The following is a 20,481-nucleotide window of genomic DNA, read 5'->3' on the forward strand; positions in this document are numbered from 1 at the left end:
AGTAATGGTTATGCAGTGAGTTGTAGCCCTAAAAATGAGGTCTGGCAAGAACAATGAAACAAGTTCAATTCCTAACAGGATTCTGTGATCACAACATGGGTCCAGCAGATGCTTGTTTGAACTCAGGGACTACTTGGTGCTGATGTGAAGCAATTCTGGGATTTTTCTGAAGTTGAGTCAATTAGCACAAAGGATTGTTACTCATAAAACAACTTACTGGGTCTTAGCTCTGGAAAACAAGGTGTTTTCTTATAGTAAAAGGAGAGAACTCATGGGGTCTTGATATGGGGAGCCTGACAAATGGCATTCTCATTTCCACACCCTACACCTGAACCTTCAAAGACTGAAGAATTTACTTAAATTTAAACTTTATTTTAAACCATGTGATATTCTGTTTGAATGAGTTTTAAAATGTTTTCTTCTTATAAAAAAGTTATGGGCTCTATAAAAGTAGCTTATCTGTATAAAAACCAAAAATGTCTAACATGGCAGCTGCTGCTAAAGTACATGTTTCATTAGCAAAACATGGTATTGGAAAAGCATTGGAATCATTTGATCTTGAGCTTCAAAAAAGAGCAAAAAAAATATCAGAGAAACAGAACGATTCAAGAGAGGCAAAGTTGACTCTTATTTGGGCAAATACCAATCAAAGGATTGTTATGTTGCAAACACAGGTTGCGTATTTGTGTTTCAGATTGAGGAACAGTAAGCATTTCACAGAGCAGAAACCCTGAGTGTTCAAAGAGCTCATCAGAGATGCAGGGAAAGGACACCTAAGTACTTCCTTAAATGGACAAAAAATAATAATATATTCATAATAAACCAATAATTAAAATTATTTAAAAATCTTTAGAAATTTAATCATAAATCAAAAATTTAATCATAAAATAATAGATTTTTCTCTCCAAACAGTAGGTGATGCAATAGAAAAAGACTGTTGGGGATTTTCTCTTCTGGTAGAATTGCTGGAAAAATTCCATTTTTCAGCTAAATCTTAGGGAAATTTTAGGTGATTGTGATTATACATAAGTCTCAGTATAAAAAAAAGATTAGACTAAGCTGAGACTAAGAATTGAATCTTAGTAGGTAAGATACCAAATTGAACTTGAATATTCATGCTATTTCTTTAAATCTTATTTTGAATTGTCATATCATGTTAAAATAATGCTACCCTAATATTTATTCACTTTATCATACATTTTAAAAATACCTAATAGATGGAAAATATGGTACTAGGTTTTAATAAGGTAAAAGATAATGTTATCTGAGCAAGAAACATGCTCAGATTTGTTCTTCCTGATAAGTTATATAAATGGGTTTATCATGCTCAGACTACCTAAAATGCATCGCCCACATAAGAGACACTTGGGACTTGCTCCTGGGAGAGAGGAGAGGAGACATTTGCATGAACAATCTGTGCTAGCCTATTTTGTTTGTGAGAATGCCTTTTTTCCACTGACTGCACAGCCAGAACAGTCTGCATCTATAAAAACTACCTGGCTGGGAATAATCACCCTTTGATCTGCATTCCCATTTAAAGAAGAAGGGTACATTCACTATAGTAGGTGACACCATGTGGTTGCTTTAGGTCTTCTGGACTTGATAAATAGTCTTAGGATTTTGGTCTTGTTTTATTTATCATTTTAAATTCTAAGTTCAGAGAGGGAAAATTCCCAACTTGGGAGTTTGAGTCATGGGGATCTTAGCATCCAAGACTCTAAGCCAGATGGTTTAACCACTGCAACAGGCATATCCCCAAAACTTAGGGTGCTAGGATGCCAGGTCATAAAATCTTTGGTCTTGAAGGTGAAATAATGTTATGAAGGGACTTAAGTCATGAGCCTAAAACTTTTCCCCCCTTCAGACAATGAGAGAGAGGGATTTTGTCTTCAAGGTTTTGAAAATGTTTCTGTTTGTTTTTTGCTGTACCTTTGAAGTAAATATTCCTTTATAAAATCTAATCTGTTGCTTAGTGGTTAAATAGTATTGGGGTGCTTATCACTGGATCATAAAAGGGGTGAACACAATGATAGGAGCTCACACTGATGACAAGAGAACAGACTCCCAAATTACTTAGGATACTGGAGAAATCTGGTAGGGAGATGTTAGAGGCAACACACCTGGGCTGTGGAACCAAGTTGGCAGAATAAAGGCAGAGACTCGTCCAAGCTCTCCCACAAATCACTCCAAATATCTTTAAATTATGGCTCTAACCAAACTCTAGGGTGGTGGAACCCACAAAAAGACTGAGTGATACAATCTTCCAACCCAAGACAATTTGGAAGATTAGCAGGAAGTGTCTACTCCACCAAGGTGAGAGAGGGGTGACCAGAGCTTGAGCGAACTGGTCCAGCCATCCAGGAAGAGTGGCAGTCATGATGGTTTCCAGACCTCTCAGCATAGAGATTGTCAGGGACAATTTGGAAGGTCAACAAGAAAACTCTGCTGCCAGGGTGAGTTTGTAGCATAGTCCAGCACAGGCCTCAGCAGTGCAGAACCATCCCCAGGAGAACAGGAGCAGTGCTCAGAAGTCATTGAATCAACAGCAGCTGCTACTTCCAGAGCTCTCAGCCCATGGATGGTAAGGAGATTGGAAGGGTATTATAAGGGTCTCCTTGCTATTACTGAGGCAAAGAAGGACTCTGTTGCTTTGCCCATATTCAATCTGGGTCTCAGTCTTAGGTCCCAGCCCCAGGAAGAGGAGCAGAAGCACAACAGAACTTTCTGCCACAGGGAAACAGGGGATCCTCCTCTCAGTTCCAGGTAGAAAGGAGTACTTGTGATCACCTACAGATAAGAGCACAGACAAGGAGAGTAGTCATAATCTCTCATAAGAACTTAGAAGAAATGAAAACTTGCAGGTCCTTAGAAATATTTTTGAAAATAGCTATAAGGGGCGGCTAGGTGGCGTAGTAGATAAAGCACTGGCCCTGGAGTCAGGGGTACCTGGGTTTAAATCTGGTCTCAGACACTTAACAATTAAAGAATTGCCACTTAACCCCATTTGACTTGCAAAAACCTAAAAGAAAATATCTACAAATCTGTCTCAGACACTTAATAATTACCTAGCTGTGTGGCCTTGGGCAAGCCACTTAACCCCGTTTGCCATGGCAAAAAACCTAAAAAAAATAGCTATAAAACCTCACAAAAGCTTGGAGCAATGCATCCTCTACCTTAATAAAGAAACAAAATCAAGTCATAGATTAGCATTTTGGTGAAGATACAAAAAAATACTGAAGAAAATAATATCTTAAAAAACCAGACTGGACCAAATGGAAAAAAGAGACCCAAAAAAGTCAGTGAGGAGAAGAATGCCTTTAAAAGCAGAATTGACCAAATGGAAAAAGAGATAGAAAAGCACACTGAAGAAAAAAATTCTTTAAAATATAGAATGGATTGTGAAGAGGGGGTGGAGCCAAGATAGCGACAGGTGAAGAGCCTCTCTTAGGTGCTCTCTCTCTATAATATTTCAAAACTGATAAAATTAGGATGCTAACTAAATTTTCGAGAGACAAAACCCACAGAGGGATCCAGTGAGTCAGTTCTCCAGCCTAAGGTAACCTGGAAAATAGTGGAAAGGCTCCACTCCACGGGGTTAGAGGGGTGGCCCTCCAGAGTGAAAGAACTTCAGCCTCCCAGAGGCAGCCCCAGGGCACCTGGGAGCTGTGGCTCACTGCAGTGGGGGCAGTTTCCTGACCTACACCCTGGGGAACACCGGGCACAACAGTAGGGGGAACCTCTACCAGAGCAAGCACATGAAGCTCAGCCCTCAGGGCACTCAGCAAACAGTGTGGCTATGGCAGTTCAAGCATGAGCCTCCAGGCAACTGAGTCTTGAGTGCTCAGCTTACCAAAGGGAGGGGAGTAGAGAGACTTCGAGGTCTGTCCTCTCTACCTGGAACAGGACTTTGGAACTCTGACCACATTCAGATACTGATCACACTCTAGGCCCCCCATAGAACAGCAGGTTCCCCCCACCTCAGGCCCATGGCAGAACGGTGCACTTGTGGTCATTCAAAGACCAGGAGGGAAGACAGAGCCTCACACATGAAGATGGGGAGTGTCCCAATAATACTCAAAAGCTCAGGAAGCACCCCAAAACCAGGCACAGGCTGGGGGAATGAGTAAACAGAGAAAAAAGAGGAACACCATTGAGAAATACTTTGTCTGTGATCCCAAGAAGGATCAAAATACTCAATCTAAAGATGAGGAAGTACAAGCTCCTGCTTCTAAAGACTCCAAGAAAAACAGAAATTGGGCTCAAGGTATGACAGAGCTCAGAAAAGATTTTGAAAATCAAGTGAGGGAGATAGAAGAAAAATTGGGAAAAGAAATGAGAGAGATGCAGGAAAAACATGAAAAAGAAGTCAACAGCTTAGTCAAGGAGATCCAAAAAAATGCTGAAGAAAATAACATGTTAAAAACCAGCTTAGGCCAAAGGGATAAAACAGTTCAAAAAGTTATTAAGGAGAAGAATGCTTTAAAAATCAGAATTGGCCAGATGGAAAAAGAGATAAGAAAGCTCTCTGGGAAAAACAAATCCTTCAGAAGTAAAATAGAACTAAAGGAAGCTGCTGACTTTATGAGAAGTCAAGACACAATACTTCAAAACCAAAAGAATGAAAAATTAGAAGAAAATGTGAAACATCTCATTGAAAAAAAACAACTGATCTGGAAAACAGATTCAGGAAAGATAATTTAGAAATTATTGGGATACCTGAAAGTCAGGATCAGGAAAAGAGCCTTGACATCATTTTTAAGTTTTTTTTTGTAAGGCAAACAGGGTTAAGTGGCTTGCCCAAGGCCACACAGCTAGGTAATTATTAATGTCTGAGACCGGATTTGAACCCAGGTACTACTGGCTCCAGGGCCAGTGCTTTATCCACTATGCCACCTAGCCACCCCTTGACATCATTTTTAAAGAATTCCTACAGGAAAATTGCCCAGATATCCTAGAAGCAGAGGGCAAAATAGAAATTGAGAGAATCCACCAATCTCCCCAGGAAAGAGATCCAAAAAAAACCCCCAACCCCCAGGAATATTATAGCATATTAGAAGCAGCCAGAAGGACATAATTCAAATATCATGAAGCTGCAGTCAGGATCACACAGGACTTAGCAGCAACTACATTAAAGGCTCATAGGGCTTGGAATATAATATTCTGGAAGGCAAAAGAGCTTGGAATGCAACCAAGTATCAACTACCCAGCAAAACCGAATGTCCTCTTCCAGGGAAAAAGATGGACTTTCAATGAACCAGGGGAATTTCAAATGTTCCTATTAAAATGGCCAGAGCTGAACAGAAAGTTTGATCTTCAAACACAAGACTCAGGTGAAGCATAGAGAGTGGAGGAGAAGGGTAAAATAGAAGGGACTTAATGATGATGAACTACATGTATTCCTGCATAGAAAAATTATAATACTCATAAGAAACTTAATAGAGCAGGTAGAAGGAGCTTTTATAGATGAAGCACAGGAGAGAGCTGAATTTGAAGATATAATATATTGTGAAAATGGAGTTAATGGCTAAAAGGGAAATATAATGGGAGTAAGAGAAAGGAGAGGTGAAATAGGCTAAGCTTTTTATTACAATGAGTTATTGCACTGATATGGAATGGGGGAAGATGAGGGGGAATGAGGGAACCTTCACTCTCATCAGAGGTGGCTCGGAGAGGAAGCAACATATATACTCAATGGGGTATAGACATCTAGAGTAAGAAGGGGAGAAGGGGGACAGGGGAAGGGGGGTGATGTGATTGATTGAGGAGAGGGTAGACTGTGGGGGAGAGTGGTCAAATATAACACATTTTCTTTTTTACTTCTTGCAAGGGGCTGGGATTGGATGGCCTGTCCAGGACCACAGGGCCTGGTGGTTGCTGGGCCTTAGGGGTGGTATGTGGGCTCGGGGTCTCTTGGCCCCAGGGCTGGTGATCAGTCTGTTGCACCACTCAGCTACCTTACATCACATTTAAGAAGAGGGACAGAGTGAAAGGAGAGAGAAAATATAGTGTATGGTAGTGGGGAAGCACAAATGGAGAGAACTGAGAACAGCAATGGCAACAGTGGAAAAATATGGAAGTAGCTTTTGTGATGGACTTATCCTAAAGAATGTGATCCACCCACGACAGAGCTGATGGTGTTGGAACACAGACTGAAGCACATTTTTTACTATTATTATTTTGGGGGGGGATTGTGGGGCATATGGGCTTGGGTGGCTTGTCCAGGGCCACACAGCTGGGTGATTGTTGGGTGTCTGGGGCCAGATTTGAATGCAGGTGCTCCTGGCTCCAGGGCCAGTGCTCTGTCCACTGCACCACCTAGCCGCCTCTATATTATTATTATTATTATTTTATTTTGGTTTTTGCAGGGCAGTGGGTTGGGTGACTTGCCCAGGGTTGTGCAGCTGAGTGATTGTTGGGTGTCTGGGGTTGGATTTGGGCTCGGGTGCTCCTGACTCCAGGGCTGGTGGTCCATCTACTGTGCCACCTAGCTGCCCTTATTATTATTATTATTATTATTATTATTATTATTTTAAAATTAAAATTAAAATTTTTTCCTCTTTTCTTTCCTTATGAGGGTCTATTTGGGGGGGGAGGGGGTATTATGTTTACTCAAACAAGAATATTTAGTAATGTATAAAAAAATCAGTTGAGCAAAAATAAAATAAATATAATATAATGAAATATAGAATGGAGCAAAGGGAAGCTGATGACTTTATGAGAAATCAAGAAATAATAAAACAAAGCCAAAAGAATGAAAAACTAGAAGAAAATTTGAAATATCTCATTGGAAAAACCACTGCCCTAGAAAACAGATACAGAAGAGATAATTTAACAATTATTGGACTTCCTGAAAACCATGACCAAGAAAAGAGCCTAGGCATCATTTTTCAAGAAATTATCGAGGAAAACTGCCTTGCTACTCTAGAAGTAGAGGGTAAAATCAAAATTGAAAGAATCAATCAATCACCCCTAAAAGAGATTCCCCAAATGGAAACTGCCAAGATCAATATAGCCAGGGGTGGCTAGGTGGCACAGTGGATAAAGCACTGGCCCTGGAGTCAGGAGTACCTGGGTTCAAATCTGGTGTCAGACACTTAATAATTACCTAGCTGTGTGGCCTTGGGCAAGCCACTTAACCCCATTTGCCTTGCATAAACCTTAAAAAAAAGATCAAAATAGCCAAATTTCAGAGTTATCAAGTCAAAGAGAAAATATTTCTCTTTGAAATACAGACAGAAAGAAGCAATTCACTTATTGTGGAGTCACAATCAGGATAACATAAGATTTAGAAGTTTCTACATTAAGGGGTAATAGTGCTTGGACTATGATATTCTAGAAGACAAAAGAGCTTGGATTAAAACTAAGAATCAACTATCTAGCAAAAGTGAACATAATCTTTCAGGGTAAAAGATGAATATTCAATGAAATAGGGAATTTTCAGACTTTCCTGATGAAATGATCAGAGCTGAACGGAAAATCTGATCTTCAAATAAAAGACTCAAGTGAAACTTAAAAAAGATAAATGGGGGGCGGCTAGGTGGCACAGTGGATAGAGCACCAGCCCTGGAGTCAGGAGTACCTGACTTCAAATCTGACCTCAGACACTTAGGTACCTAGCTGTGTAGCCTTGGGCAAGCCACTTAACCCCATTGCCTTGCAAAAACCTAAAAAAAAAAGATGAATAGGAAAGGCAAATCATAAGGGACTTAATAATATTGAACTGCTTATATTCCTGCATGAGAAAATGATACTGCAAATTCAAATAAACTTTCTCATTCCTTAGGGCAGTTAGAAGGAGTATATATAGATAAGACACAAGGTGTAGTTCAATTTGAAGGGAAAATGAGTGAGTGAATCTTGCTGGCATCAGAATTGACTTAGAGAGATAACATACTTATTCAATTGAGCATTGCAATCTATCTTGACCTAGAGGAAAGTAGTAGAGGAGAGAGAAGAAAGCATACTGGGGTAGTTGATAGAAGGAAGAGAAGATTGTGGGAGGGAGCAAAATACTTTGGAGTAGGGATTGGGTGAAAAAAGAGAGAGAGAGAGAGACAGACAGACAGACAGACAGAGAGATAATAGAATAAATTGAGCCACCCCAACCCCACTGCCCTGCAAAAACCAAAAAAAAAACCCCAAATAAAATAATAATAATAAAGTCTGTATTTCCCAAACATAGAGAACCAAGTCAAGTTTATTAAAAATAAGAGCCATTCCCAATTGATAAATGATCAAAAGATGCAAATAGTTTTCAGATGAAATTATGTATTATACTATCTATCTAAATCACTTTTTTTTTAGTTTTTTTGTAAGGCAAATGTGATTAAGTGGCTTACCCAAGGCCACACAGCTAGGTAATTATTAAGTGTCTGAGACCGGATTTGAACCCAGGTACTCCTGACTCCAGGGCTGGTGCTTTATCCACTGTGCCACCTAGCCACCCTAGAACTCAAGGTTTTAAAAGTGCATGTTGAAATTTGTTTTTCCTGTAACTGAGGAAAAATAAATTACAAAAAAAAAAGAGGCAACATATCTGGCCCTCAGAGAGTAGGGCCATAACTTGTATAAGTCAAAGTAATAAGTAGATGTTTCCTACCTGGATCCTGTTCATCATATGAACTATGAGGGCCTACTCTCATCATGTAGGATTGAGGAGTTATTACCATGTGATAAGAGTTTTCTAATTAGCTGCTGAATCAAAAAGATGAGTGTTATAGTTATTGATGAGCTAGTACCTGTTAGAATTCAGAGGTTTTACACAGGAGTGATACTTTCTACTGTTTCCCTTTTTCCTTTAATGAAGTAAGACAGGACTACATTGAATTACCTCCCCAGAGCTGTGTGAGAGAAAGGTGAATGCCTTGTCTCCTGCTTAGCTTTAGGTGAACACATGAATACCTTTGTCTTTCTGTTTTTGTTCTTTCTTGATTTTAGATGACCCAAAAAGAAATTGTCAAGAGGATGACACAAAAAGTGTGATAGTAATAAAGCTCCAGAGTGGAGAAGAGGAGAGAACACCACTAATAGCAAACCATAGAAAAAGAACCATAAAGAAATCTAAGTAATAATTATGAATGTAATATTGGATTTTGATATCTAGTGTTAGATTTTGACCACAATCTTCAGACATCTTGAATCTTAATGACTATTTTATTGTGTCTCAAACATATTCCATTAAGGAAGTAATTTGGCCATGGGAATCTCACAACAACAAGACATTCCATTCATCAAACTTATACATGTTAGTGTTTTGTGGTTGGTGGTGGGAGAGAGAAAGAGACAAATGAAGGTGGGGCAGTCTTTAGAGTATAAGCAAATTCAGCTCTTTTACCAAACATACACTATGCTATGCCTACTTTCAACCCAATGAGTAGAATTTTGGGGAACCAGACTTTAGTCATGAATGACTGAAGAATTAGTATTATCTGATGATAAAAAGCTGGTTGCCTGAAAATCTAGAAGGATTGATGACTCAAGAGAAGTTGAACCACAATGGAGTGTATATGTAAAAGGATCAAATATCAATCTCTTTCCTCTTCTTGGTAGGGTGGGAGACGAATAATCTGTTCCAATTTTAACTTGGCTACCATAAGTCCATGAATCCATGATGGCTAAGTTTTTTTTGGTCACTTTTTATGTCGATTCTTTATTGTTTTCAGGTGAATGAGCATGCATATCTAGAGAAGGGATTTATGATCTTATGAGCTTTAAAAGGTTAGAAGAATCATTAGATGACTAAGTATCCAGAATCAATAGCAGAAATCACCAAAGTCAGTAGCAACAGTAACTGAAGCCGATATAGAAGCAGTTCATTCTTCAAGTAAAAAACTGAGTCCTACAAGGAATGAGCCTAGCTAAGCAAGAGAGCATTTGATCTATTGGTCATGCCTTTCCCTGAAGCCAATTTGGTGGGGACTCCTTTCAAAGAATGAAGACACAGCAATAGGAGTATACATCCTCAGTAAATATTCTCTTATAAAGTTAATTTATGTTAATTAGTACATCAATGTTAAGGGAGCACCCTGAGTAGGAACTTTTGAATAATTTTACTGGAAATCTAGCTTCTAACCAGAACCTTCAGGAGGATAGTAGTCAACTACCATCAAGGAACCTGGGATATCAATGTGAATAGGAGTTGGTAAAACAGTGATGCTATGATGATCCTGAAAATCTAAATCTGTGGTGAGTATTCCAGATCTCAAAATAGGAAGAGTCATAGATGGTTATGGTTGAAATGGGTTTGACAGATCATCTTGTCCCAGACTATCAACTTATAGATGAGGAAACTGATGCCTAACCCAGAATGGGCAGTAGGAGAAAAGGTTCTTAAAGGAATTAATTTCCCATGTCACATCTCTAGAATATTAACAGAACCACATGCAAATTTCTTTAAAATACAGCCTCATAGAATCACTGAAGTATTTTAAAAAATTTTAATAGTATTTTCCCCAAATATATATATAAAGAAAATTTTAGCATTCATTTTTACAAGATTTTGGGTTCCAAGTTTTTTTCCTTCCTCCTTCACCTCCTATCTTCATAAAATGGTAAACAATTTGACATAGGTTATATATGTACAATCATATAAAACATATTTGCATATTAACTACAGTTGTGAAAGAAAAAACAGACTAAAAGTAAAAAACAGTACACACTCAAAAAATAAAGCTTCAATCTGCATTTAGCATCCAGCAAAATCTTTTTTTTTTTTTTTGCTAAGCAACTGGGTTAAGTGGCTTACCCAAGGTCACACAGGTAGGTAATTATTAAGTGTCCGAAGCCAGATTTGAACTCAGGTATGCCTGACTCCAGAGCCAGTGCTTTACCCACTGCACCACCTAGCTACCCCTCAGCAATTCTTTATCTGGATGTGGATAACATTTTCCAGCACCAGTTTTTTGTAATTTTCTGGGATCATTGTGTTGCTGAGAAGAGCTAAGTGATTCGTAATTGATCATCACACAATATTGCTGTCACTATGTACAATATTACCCTCTTTTCTGTTTACTTTGCATCAGTTCATACAAGTCTTTCCAGATTTTTCTAAAATTTGCCTGCTCACCATTTCTTATTGAAGCATTTTTTTTTTTTGCAAGGCAAATGGGGTTGAGTGGCTTGCTCAAGGCCACACAGGTAGGTAATTATTAAGTGTCTGAGACCAGATTTGAACCCAGGTACTTCTGACTCCAGGGCCAGTGCTTTATCCACTTCGCCACCTGGTGGCCCCATTGAAGCATTTTTAATGTAAAGACAAATGAAGGGTATTAGGAAGAAAGCAGATAAGCTGAATTTCTAGGAAGTTGAGCATGTCAAATTTATTATATACTTAAAAAACCAACTATAATAGAGATTTGTGGTTTCAGACATAATTCTATTTTCTTTTGTGTTTTGTATATCAAACTTTTGGTGTTTTATAAGTTCAAAATTTTAATAAAGTTAATTTTTAAAAATGCATCTCTAATAGGTTCCTTAGAAGAACTTACTGAGAGGATGGGTAAGGGAAAATAATAAAAAAAAAAACAATGTGGGGCCATGAGTCAGACAGATTCATCATTCTTCTTGTGCTGAAGTCACAAGAGGTGGGAGGTAAGTGGGTCCTTCAGATATCTCTGTTCTCTATATATATACTAGACTTTGAATTCACACAAATGAATTCTCAAAGTGAACAGCTTTTTGTTCCTTATTGCAACCAAGAACCACAAATGATTTCTTTTCAACTCTGTTATATTCACATGATTTACTTGAATGTTTTTTCGCACATATGGTCAAAGGAAATTTAACATTACTTATAAAACAACATTTATAATTAGTTTCTATTTTCCATGCTATGAAAGTTCCTCTCTTACATACTTCATTGACTACATTTATATTGCTATGAATAAAAGTATTGGTCTTTTTGCATTCATGCCTTTTTTTATTTATTGCAACCATCGTTGTAGTACAGTTTATAAAATTTTTATCAAAGATGTGATTACTTTCAAATTGCCTTGATCTTGGATCCGATGGTTCTTCTGGATTCACATTCTGCTCTTCAGTAGTTTCTACATAAACAGTTTTTCCTGCTACAAGTTGTAACATCAAAAGATGAATCAGAGGAAAAGCTGTGAAAAGAGCCATATGTACTATCTCTTCTCAAGGTCCTGAGAAAGGGAAAAGAATCAGAGAAAAAAAACATAGAAAGTAGGTAGTAGAGGTTTGATCTCTTCCCTGAGAAATCAGAGTTCCATTGCCTACTACTCCTATTCACTCTATAAGTAACTATTACAAGCCACTCAATGAAATTATTTTTTGAGCACTCACTTAAAAAAAAAAATCGGAGGTGGAGAATGCTGTTGCAGTAAGACCAATTTATATTACTAAATCAATAAACATTTATTAAGTACTCACATGATCTAGTAACTGTGTTAAGAGTTTGTAATACAAAGAAAAAATAAGGTCAGCTTTTTGCTTTCCAGGAGGATACATTCTAATGGGTGAGAAGAGAGAGACAGAGAGAGAGAGAGAGACAGAGACAGAGACACACACACACATACACACAGAGACAGAGAGAGAGACAGAGATAGCCAGATCAAAACATAGAAGATAAAGTAGAAGAAAGGTACCTGAAAGGTTGGAAGTATACTATATTATTAAGGCAGCTAAGTGGGCCTAGAGTGACAAGGCCTCAGTTCAAATATAGCCTCAGTTATTTACTAGCTATGTGACCCTGAACAAGACACTTAACTTCTATAGAATAAGGATAATAGAAGCATCTTCTTCCCAGGGTTGTTGTGAGAAGCAATGAGATAAGGCAAAAGCCAGTAGAGGTGAATCATTCTTGTAATAGGAACAAAAGCACTTTTCACTTGTTTTGAGGGCAACAGAGTAGGTGATTTTGTTGTTGTTCAGTCATGTCTGACTCTTTTTGCCCTCATTTTAGAATTTTCTTAGCAAAGATTCTAGAGTGGTTTTCCATTTTCTTCTCCAGTTCATTTTATTTTAGGTTTTTTGGGAGTTTTTTTGCTTTTTTTTTTTTTTGAGGCAAATGGGGTTAAGTGGCTTGCCCAAGGCCACACAGCTAGGTAATTATTAAGTGTCTGAGGCTGGATTTGAACTCAGGTACTCCTGACTCCAGGGCTGGTGCGCTATCCACTGCGCCACCTAGTCGCCCCTCCAGTTCATTTTAAAGATGAAGAAACTGGGGCAAACAGTCAAAAGTGATTTGTTCAGGGTGACATAACTATTAAGTATCTTAGGCCAGATTTGAACTTAGGAAGATAAAATCTTTCTGACTTCAGACCTGGTACTTTATCCATTGTACCACCTAGCTTCCAGTTATCATTTACCTTCAAAATAGTAATCAGCTGATTAAATTTCTTATCATTGTTTTTTAATTGATATTTTATTTTTTCTAATTACATGTTATAAAAGTTTTTCAACATTCATCCACATGCATATGCATTTTTTAAGTTATATAATTTCCTTCCACCCTCCCTTCCACCCCTCTCCCCTCAGCAGTGAACAGTCAGGTGAATATTGTACATACACATTTGTGTTTAACATATTTACAGATTAGTCATTTTCAGTATGAGGAATTAAGATTATGGGAAAAGAAAGAAAACCATGAGATAGGGAAGAAATACATAAGAAAAATTTTTTAAAATGTGAATATTGTGTTCATTCAGATTCTGTAGGGGTTTTTGATTTTGGTTTTGTTTTGTTTTTCTTCCTCTGGTTGGGGATAGTATTGTCCATAGCCAGTCTCATCATTGCTTTTTTTTAACTGAAATTTAATTTATTTTTTCATTTACATACTTCAGTATTCATCCATTCGCATATTTATGAATTACATATTTTTCTAACACCCTCCCTTCCCTCGTCCCATCCCCATAGTGTCAAACAGTCTGATAAAAGTTTCTTTGCTTTTTGATCACTTAAATTCTTTTACCTTGAGAGACATTGCTTTAACTAGAGAAGCACAACTCCATGAACAAAGTTTTTCTCTACTATTATAGCTGCAGTGACTAGAAAGTATCTATACATGGGATAGACTTAGGAGAGAGGCAATATAGGAGTTCTACATGTCTACCCAGGGCCTGCACTTCTTTATCTGATGCTTTTCCAATGCCTTCTTCCTGTCAGTGTTGTCAGGGTCTCTGCTACAGTACAGACCTTGCCGACTTGAATCCTTATTCAGTCACACCAAGGCTTTTTGGTTTTTTCTCCTCTCTTCCCTAAATATTTTTCCCTCTCCCCAAAATTCAGACTTATATACAAAAACTGAATTTATCATTGACACATCAGTCCTGAAGATGAAATATGTTCCCTATCTCCTGCCAGAGAGGTGATGTACTTGAAATATAGAAAAAGATATACATTTTCCAATTCAACCAATGGGGCATTTTTTTTCTGGATCATGTATAGTTATCATGAAACTCTAATTTTTCTTTAAAAAATAAATCAATGGAAGTAAATGGGATAATCTATGATTTAAAAAATATTTTTTTTAAGAAAAGAAACTTACCACTAGCAGATCTCTGCTTATTTCCTTAGCCAGATAATTTCCTCCAGAGAGCCTGCAATTTCCAAGGTGACAATTAGTTTATTTAATAAACCAATATCTGATCATAGGAGAAGGCTATGCAAGTTATCCAGGAAACAAAAAATATAGTGGTGGCCTTCTGAAGACCAGGCTATTTAAATTGCTGTTCAAACCAAAGAATTATCTGTAATGGTATGAATTTCAGACCAGGTAGAAGACCATAGGAGCCTCAGGGAAAAGAAAGATAATTACCCATTGGGTGATTTGGATTGGTCATGGGGGGAGATTAAGTATGTATATAGTATAATTCTCTACTTACCTTGCCAGTGAGTCCAGTAGAGAGGAGATCTAATTAGTCCAATGCCTATGAGATTCTCTGAGGCTTTTTGCTAACAGGAGACATTTATAGGTTTTGATGGAACAGAAGTTGGGTGTATCTGGTAGAAAGAGGTTAGTAGGAGGTCTGCCCCCAAACCACAAGATGTTAATCTTTCAGCTGTGGAAATATTGACTAATTTCCAATTACTCTATCTATTCTTCTCATAACATCCTGGTTTCAATCTCGTGTTTGGGAGACTGAAGACTTAAAAGAGAAATGAGGCAAAGAGAAGGGTTCAAACTTGATCCAGAGAAGAATAAATTTAGGGGTGAAGTATATGGAGACAGAGGATTGGTGCCTCCCAGAAGATTCCTCGAGAACAAGTATAATTTTACTCTGGACTAGGCAAAAACCAAAAAGTGGGGGAAAAACCCTCAAACTGATATGGTTTGAAAATATTCTGTCTAAAGTAGAAAATATTTAACGCCTGGCAAAAGATACTGCAGGAAAATCAATATTTTTTTTCTTTTGTATTGATGTTTTATTTTTCCAAATACATGTTATGAAAGTTTTTTTAAACATTCATCCATATGCCAATGCATTTCTAAGTTACAAAATTTCCTTTCACTAAAGGAAGAGATAAGAATAAATAACTTGACATATTATCTTAGAGGTAAAACTGATTTTGTAGGTGAAAAGGGTAGAAGGCTTTAAAAATTTTTTTTTAGTTTTGTAAAGCAATGGGGTTAAGTGACTTGTCCAAGGTCACACAACTAGGCAATTATTAAGTGTCTGAGGCTAGATTTGAACTCAGGTCCTCCTGACCCCAGGGCCCATGCTCTATCCATTGTACCACCTAGCTGTTCTGGTAGAAGGCTTTTTAAAGGGAAGAATAAATATTTGAAATTGAGAATCACACACTACCGAAGTTATCATTGTTGTGAAACATATGACCCTGAAATGAAGCATTGAGTTTGCCTGAAGCAGCTTCATAATTGGAATAGAAAGTTTCTCCATAAGCATATATTTTATGCTTGTTTCCCTAGTGAGGTTTCTTCATGGACCATAAAATTTGCCTTATATCTTGGTTTCTATAACAAAAAGAAAAGAAGTGTCATTTATGCTGGACAAATCTTCAGTTTAGCATAACATTGAATAAAAGACATCATATTTAGTGCAAAAGAAAATGAAAAGGATTCACAACTGAGCCCATAAACAGTTCCTTCTCATTTCCTCTTTGTTTATCCTTCAGCTTCCCCAGGAACAGTACTCTAGATTAATAGTATTACCCTGGACTTGAGGCCTCAATATGCAATTGGCAGGGGAAAAAATTGAGAGTCAAGTAAGTCTGATGAGCTCCACCACCCCAGTGACCCATGCAGTTTTTATATTAATAATACTCCCTTGATTGAAGGCCATTAAACATGGTAGGGTTGCTTGACTCTCTGATAACCCTCTGTTTTCTTCCTCTTCCAGGTTAGCACTGGAACATCTTTTTTTGGGGGGGGGGTTATAAGGCAATGGGGTTAACGACTTGTCCAAGGCCACACAACTAGGTAATTATTAAATGTCCAAGGCAGAATTTGAACTCAGGTACTCTGCACTACCTAGCCGCCCCTTAATAGGTCTTTTGAAGAGATGGTAATTGGTGAAGGTGGGATGTTTAATTCATTAGCAACTTCATATTGTTTATATATAGCCATATCAGGGAAGGAGCAATACTATGTTACTATTATAGCTCTGGAGGAGTGGGAGAGATGCAGATTTCCCAAAAATGGGAACAGTGTTCTTTCAAATATTTGTCATCTGCACTTTCTATAGGATTAAATAAAACTTGTAATATTATATTTATATATTTTATTATATATGTTTTATATATGGCATATATTTTTATTGTATATAATATATATTGCTATGCTATATTATGCTATGTTTATCAAGAGATGTAATATATGTGGCTCACAGAGAGGAAAGAATAGACATCCCTACTATCTTCCCCCACCCCTTCCTTCTCTAAGAGAGATGTGAGCTCTTGTCAGGAGGGAAAGCAAGAGTTGTATTTAGAAGTTAGCTACTCTGTTCTCCTCAGTGATGGAGTTCTAGGCTAGAATCATAACTATCTTTCCAATTAAATATTATTAATCTTGAGTTTATAATTTAGGGGTTCAAGTTAAGCTACTGATTACTCTTTCTTAGCATAGAAATAAGGCCCCAAATTTTGATTCTAAGGCTTGCCTCCCTTCCCATTAAATACTAGTTCCACAATTAACCCATAAATGAAGATTAAATAAATTCATTTATCCATTTCACTAGCAATACAGAAATTAGAGAAAGTATATATATATGAGAATATGTAACAGATAATATATATTGAAGGCACTCTTTCACTGGGAGCAAAATGTCTCAGAATCCAAGATCTCACCCAAAGAGGAATTTCTCTTAATTCTCTAGTGTAGTAAGTTAAGGATAGGTATATATCATTTTTACAGAATCATTCCTTCCCTTAAGCAACATGAAAAGAGATGGGCATTGTGGATCTTCCTTCTCCAAGTTAGAAGCTAGAAAAAAAATTTGAAGAGACTGAAGATATCATATTTTTCTTCTTTTGCACTCTTACCAATTCTGATCTTTTCTTGATATGGAAAGAATTCCATACCAAGGGGTTTGGAGCTTTGGATTACATATTAATTAGCCTGAATGCTTTCATGAGAACTGAGGGTTTATTTTTGGTCTTGATTGTAAAGAGCTACACATTAGTTTCTTCTTTTTTTAAAAAAACTATTTATTTTCACATCACCACCATAATCTTGTTGTAAAAGTAAACATAATCCCCCTCCCTCCACAAAGAAAAATATGTCCTTCAGTTTGTGTTCAAATCTAGCTTTGACTCTGGAATGGATGGCATTCTTTATCATGTCTATCAGAGAAGTAGCTTTAATATTTTTTTCTCACAATTGCTATTGCTAACTGTATTTCCCTCCATTCCATTTTATTCCTTCCCACTCCCATTTACTCTATTCTCTCTCTCTCTCCTTTCACTTTGTCCCTCCTCAAAATGTTGTGGAGCAGCCTGGTGGTACAGTTGACAGAACACTAACCTTGTAGCCAGGAAAACCCGAGCCCAAATCAGACCCCAGACACCCAATAACTACCCAACTGTGTGACCCTGGGTCAGCCACCCAACCCCTCTGCCTTGCAAAAAAAAAAGTGTTGTATCTGACTACCCTCTCCCACTATTTTCTCTCTCTTCAATCACCTATACCTCCTCTCCCCGTCCCCTTTCTCTCATCCCTTTCTGCTCCTTTTTCCTATGGGATAATATAGACTTCCATAGACTATTGAGTGTGGATGTTGTTTCCTCACTGAGCCATTTCCAATGAAAATGAAGCTTACTCATTCCCCCTCACCTTCCCCTTAACACTTCATTGCAAAAGCTTTTTCCTTGAATTTTTAATATGAAATATCTTAACCTTTACTACCTCTCCTTTCACTTTCTTCAATAAATTCCTTTTTTGTCCATTGACTCCATCTTTATAATATATTATACCTTCATATTCAACTTTCTCCTGTGCCTAGTCTATATATGCTCCAATTGTTCTAATGAATGAGAAGTTCATATGAGTTATCAGTATCATCTTCCCATGCAGGAATACAAGCAGTTCAACATCAATAAATCTCTCATAATTTGCCCTTCTCACCCACCCTCTCTTGTACTTTACCTGAGTCCTGTTCTTGGAGATCAAACTTTCTGGTCAGCTCTGTTGTTTCAACAGGAAAGTTTGAAAGCCCCCTATTTTATGGAAAATCTATCTTTTCCCCGAAAGAGGATGTTAGTTTTGCTAGGTAGTTGATACTTTTTTTTTAGATTTTTGCAAGGCAGATGGGGTTAAGTGGCTTGCCCACAGCCACACAGCTAGGTAATTATTAAGTGTCTGAGACTGGATTTGAACTCAGGTACTCCTGACTCTAGGGCTGGTGCTCTATCCACTGCACCACCTAGCCATCCCTAGGTAGTTGATTCTTGGTTTTAATCCATGCTTTTTTGCTTTCCAGAATATCATATTCCAAGGCCTAAGAATCCTTAATGTAGATACTGCTAAATCCTTTTAATCCTGACTGCAGTTCCATAATACTTGAATTGTTTCTTTCTAGCTGCTTGTAATATTTTCTTTTTGACTTGGGAGTTATGAAATTTGGCTATAATATTCCTGAGAATTTTTTGGGGGGGAGGTTCTCTTTTGGGAGATTGGTGGATTTCTTCAATTTCTATTTTACCCTCTACTTCTAGGATATCTAGGCAATTTTCTTGAAGAATTTCTTTAAAAATGAAGTCTAAGTTCTTTTTCTGATCATGACTTTCAGGTAGCCCAATAATTTTAATATTATCTCTTCTGAATCTGTTTTCCAGGTCAGTTGTTCTGATGAGATATTTCATGTTTTCTTCTAGTTTTTCATTATTTGGTTTTGTTTCATTGTTTCTTGATTTCTCACAAAGTCCTCAGGTTCCCTCCATTCTACATTTGGATAGAGTAGGTAGGCTTTCTTCAGAGAGTTTTTTAAAAATCTCCTTTACTATCTGGCCAATTCTACTTATCAAGGTATTCTTCTCTTCATTGACCTTTTGGACTGCTATTTTCCTTTAACCTAAATTAGTTTTTAACATATTATTTTCTTTGGTATTTTTTTTGTCTTTTTTCCACCAAGTTACTGACTTGGTTTCCATGATTTTCCTACATTGCTCTAATTTTTTCCCTAGTTTTTCCTCTACTTTTCTCTAGTTTTACCTCCTTTACTTCATTTTCAAAATCTTTTTTGAGCTTTAAGACAGCCTAAGACAAATTCCTATTTTTCTTAGAGGCTTTGGTTACAGAAGCTTTGATTTTGTCATCTTCTGACTAAAGTAATTACCTATGGTCAGATTATTTTTTTTTCTGTTGTTTACTCATTTCCCCAGCCTATGACCTGGTTTAAAAACCTTCCAAGTTTTTGAGTGCTTTGGGGGACACCCACCTCCTCCCCAGGGACCTCAGTTCCTTCAAGGTCTGATGAGAGGCACTGACTGCTCTCCTGACCTGTGCTCTGGTCTGTGGATGAACACAAGCACTCCCCTCTGGCCTGGAGTTGTGAAGAAGGTCCCTGCTCCACTGTGGCAGTTGGGGGCTCCAGACTGTGATTTGGATCTGAATATTGACAATCTTCCCCGGCCGCTTTACTATCTGTGGGCTGAGCATTCTGGATGCTGCTGAGTGGCTCCCTGCTGAGTGGTTCCACAGGCCTGTTCCTGTTTCCCAGGGTAGGGCTGTAATGAGGCCTTTGCTAGACCTGGCTCCATGCTCACTCTTGTGTGGCAGTTTTCCTGCTGACCTTCCAAATTGTCCATAGTGATCCCTAGGCTGAAAGGTCTGGAAACTGTTCCCACTGCCATGGATTCAGGTGCCCCATGGGTTATTCTGGGAAGGCTAGAACTTGTTCACTTCCAACCCCAGTGGAAGAGACTCTTATCCCAGATCTTCCAAGTTGTTTTAGATCAGGAAATTGTTTCATTTGGACTTTCTTTGGGTTCTATCACTCTAGTATTTGGTTAGAGTTATAATTTTAAGACATTTGGAGTGAAGAAGAGCTTCTGGGAATTCCTGCC

At 37.8% G+C, this 20,481-nt stretch overlaps 1 long non-coding RNA gene across 1 annotated transcript; it reads right to left on the minus strand.

The window, feature by feature from the left end:
• Window positions 1–1,457: 1,457 nt before the first annotated feature.
• Window positions 1,458–14,932, minus strand: LOC141520148 (uncharacterized). Its single transcript, XR_012477552.1, has 3 exons — window positions 14,844–14,932; window positions 14,507–14,558; window positions 1,458–2,787 (listed from the first exon to the last, which is right to left on the minus strand). It is a non-coding gene; the product is annotated as an uncharacterized LOC141520148 (long non-coding RNA).
• Between the last annotated feature and the right edge of the window lie 5,549 nt (window positions 14,933–20,481).

Source organism: Macrotis lagotis, chromosome 4 (genome assembly GCF_037893015.1).
Source record: "Macrotis lagotis isolate mMagLag1 chromosome 4, bilby.v1.9.chrom.fasta, whole genome shotgun sequence".
In the NCBI taxonomy this organism is placed as follows: Eukaryota; Metazoa; Chordata; class Mammalia; order Peramelemorphia; family Peramelidae; genus Macrotis; species Macrotis lagotis.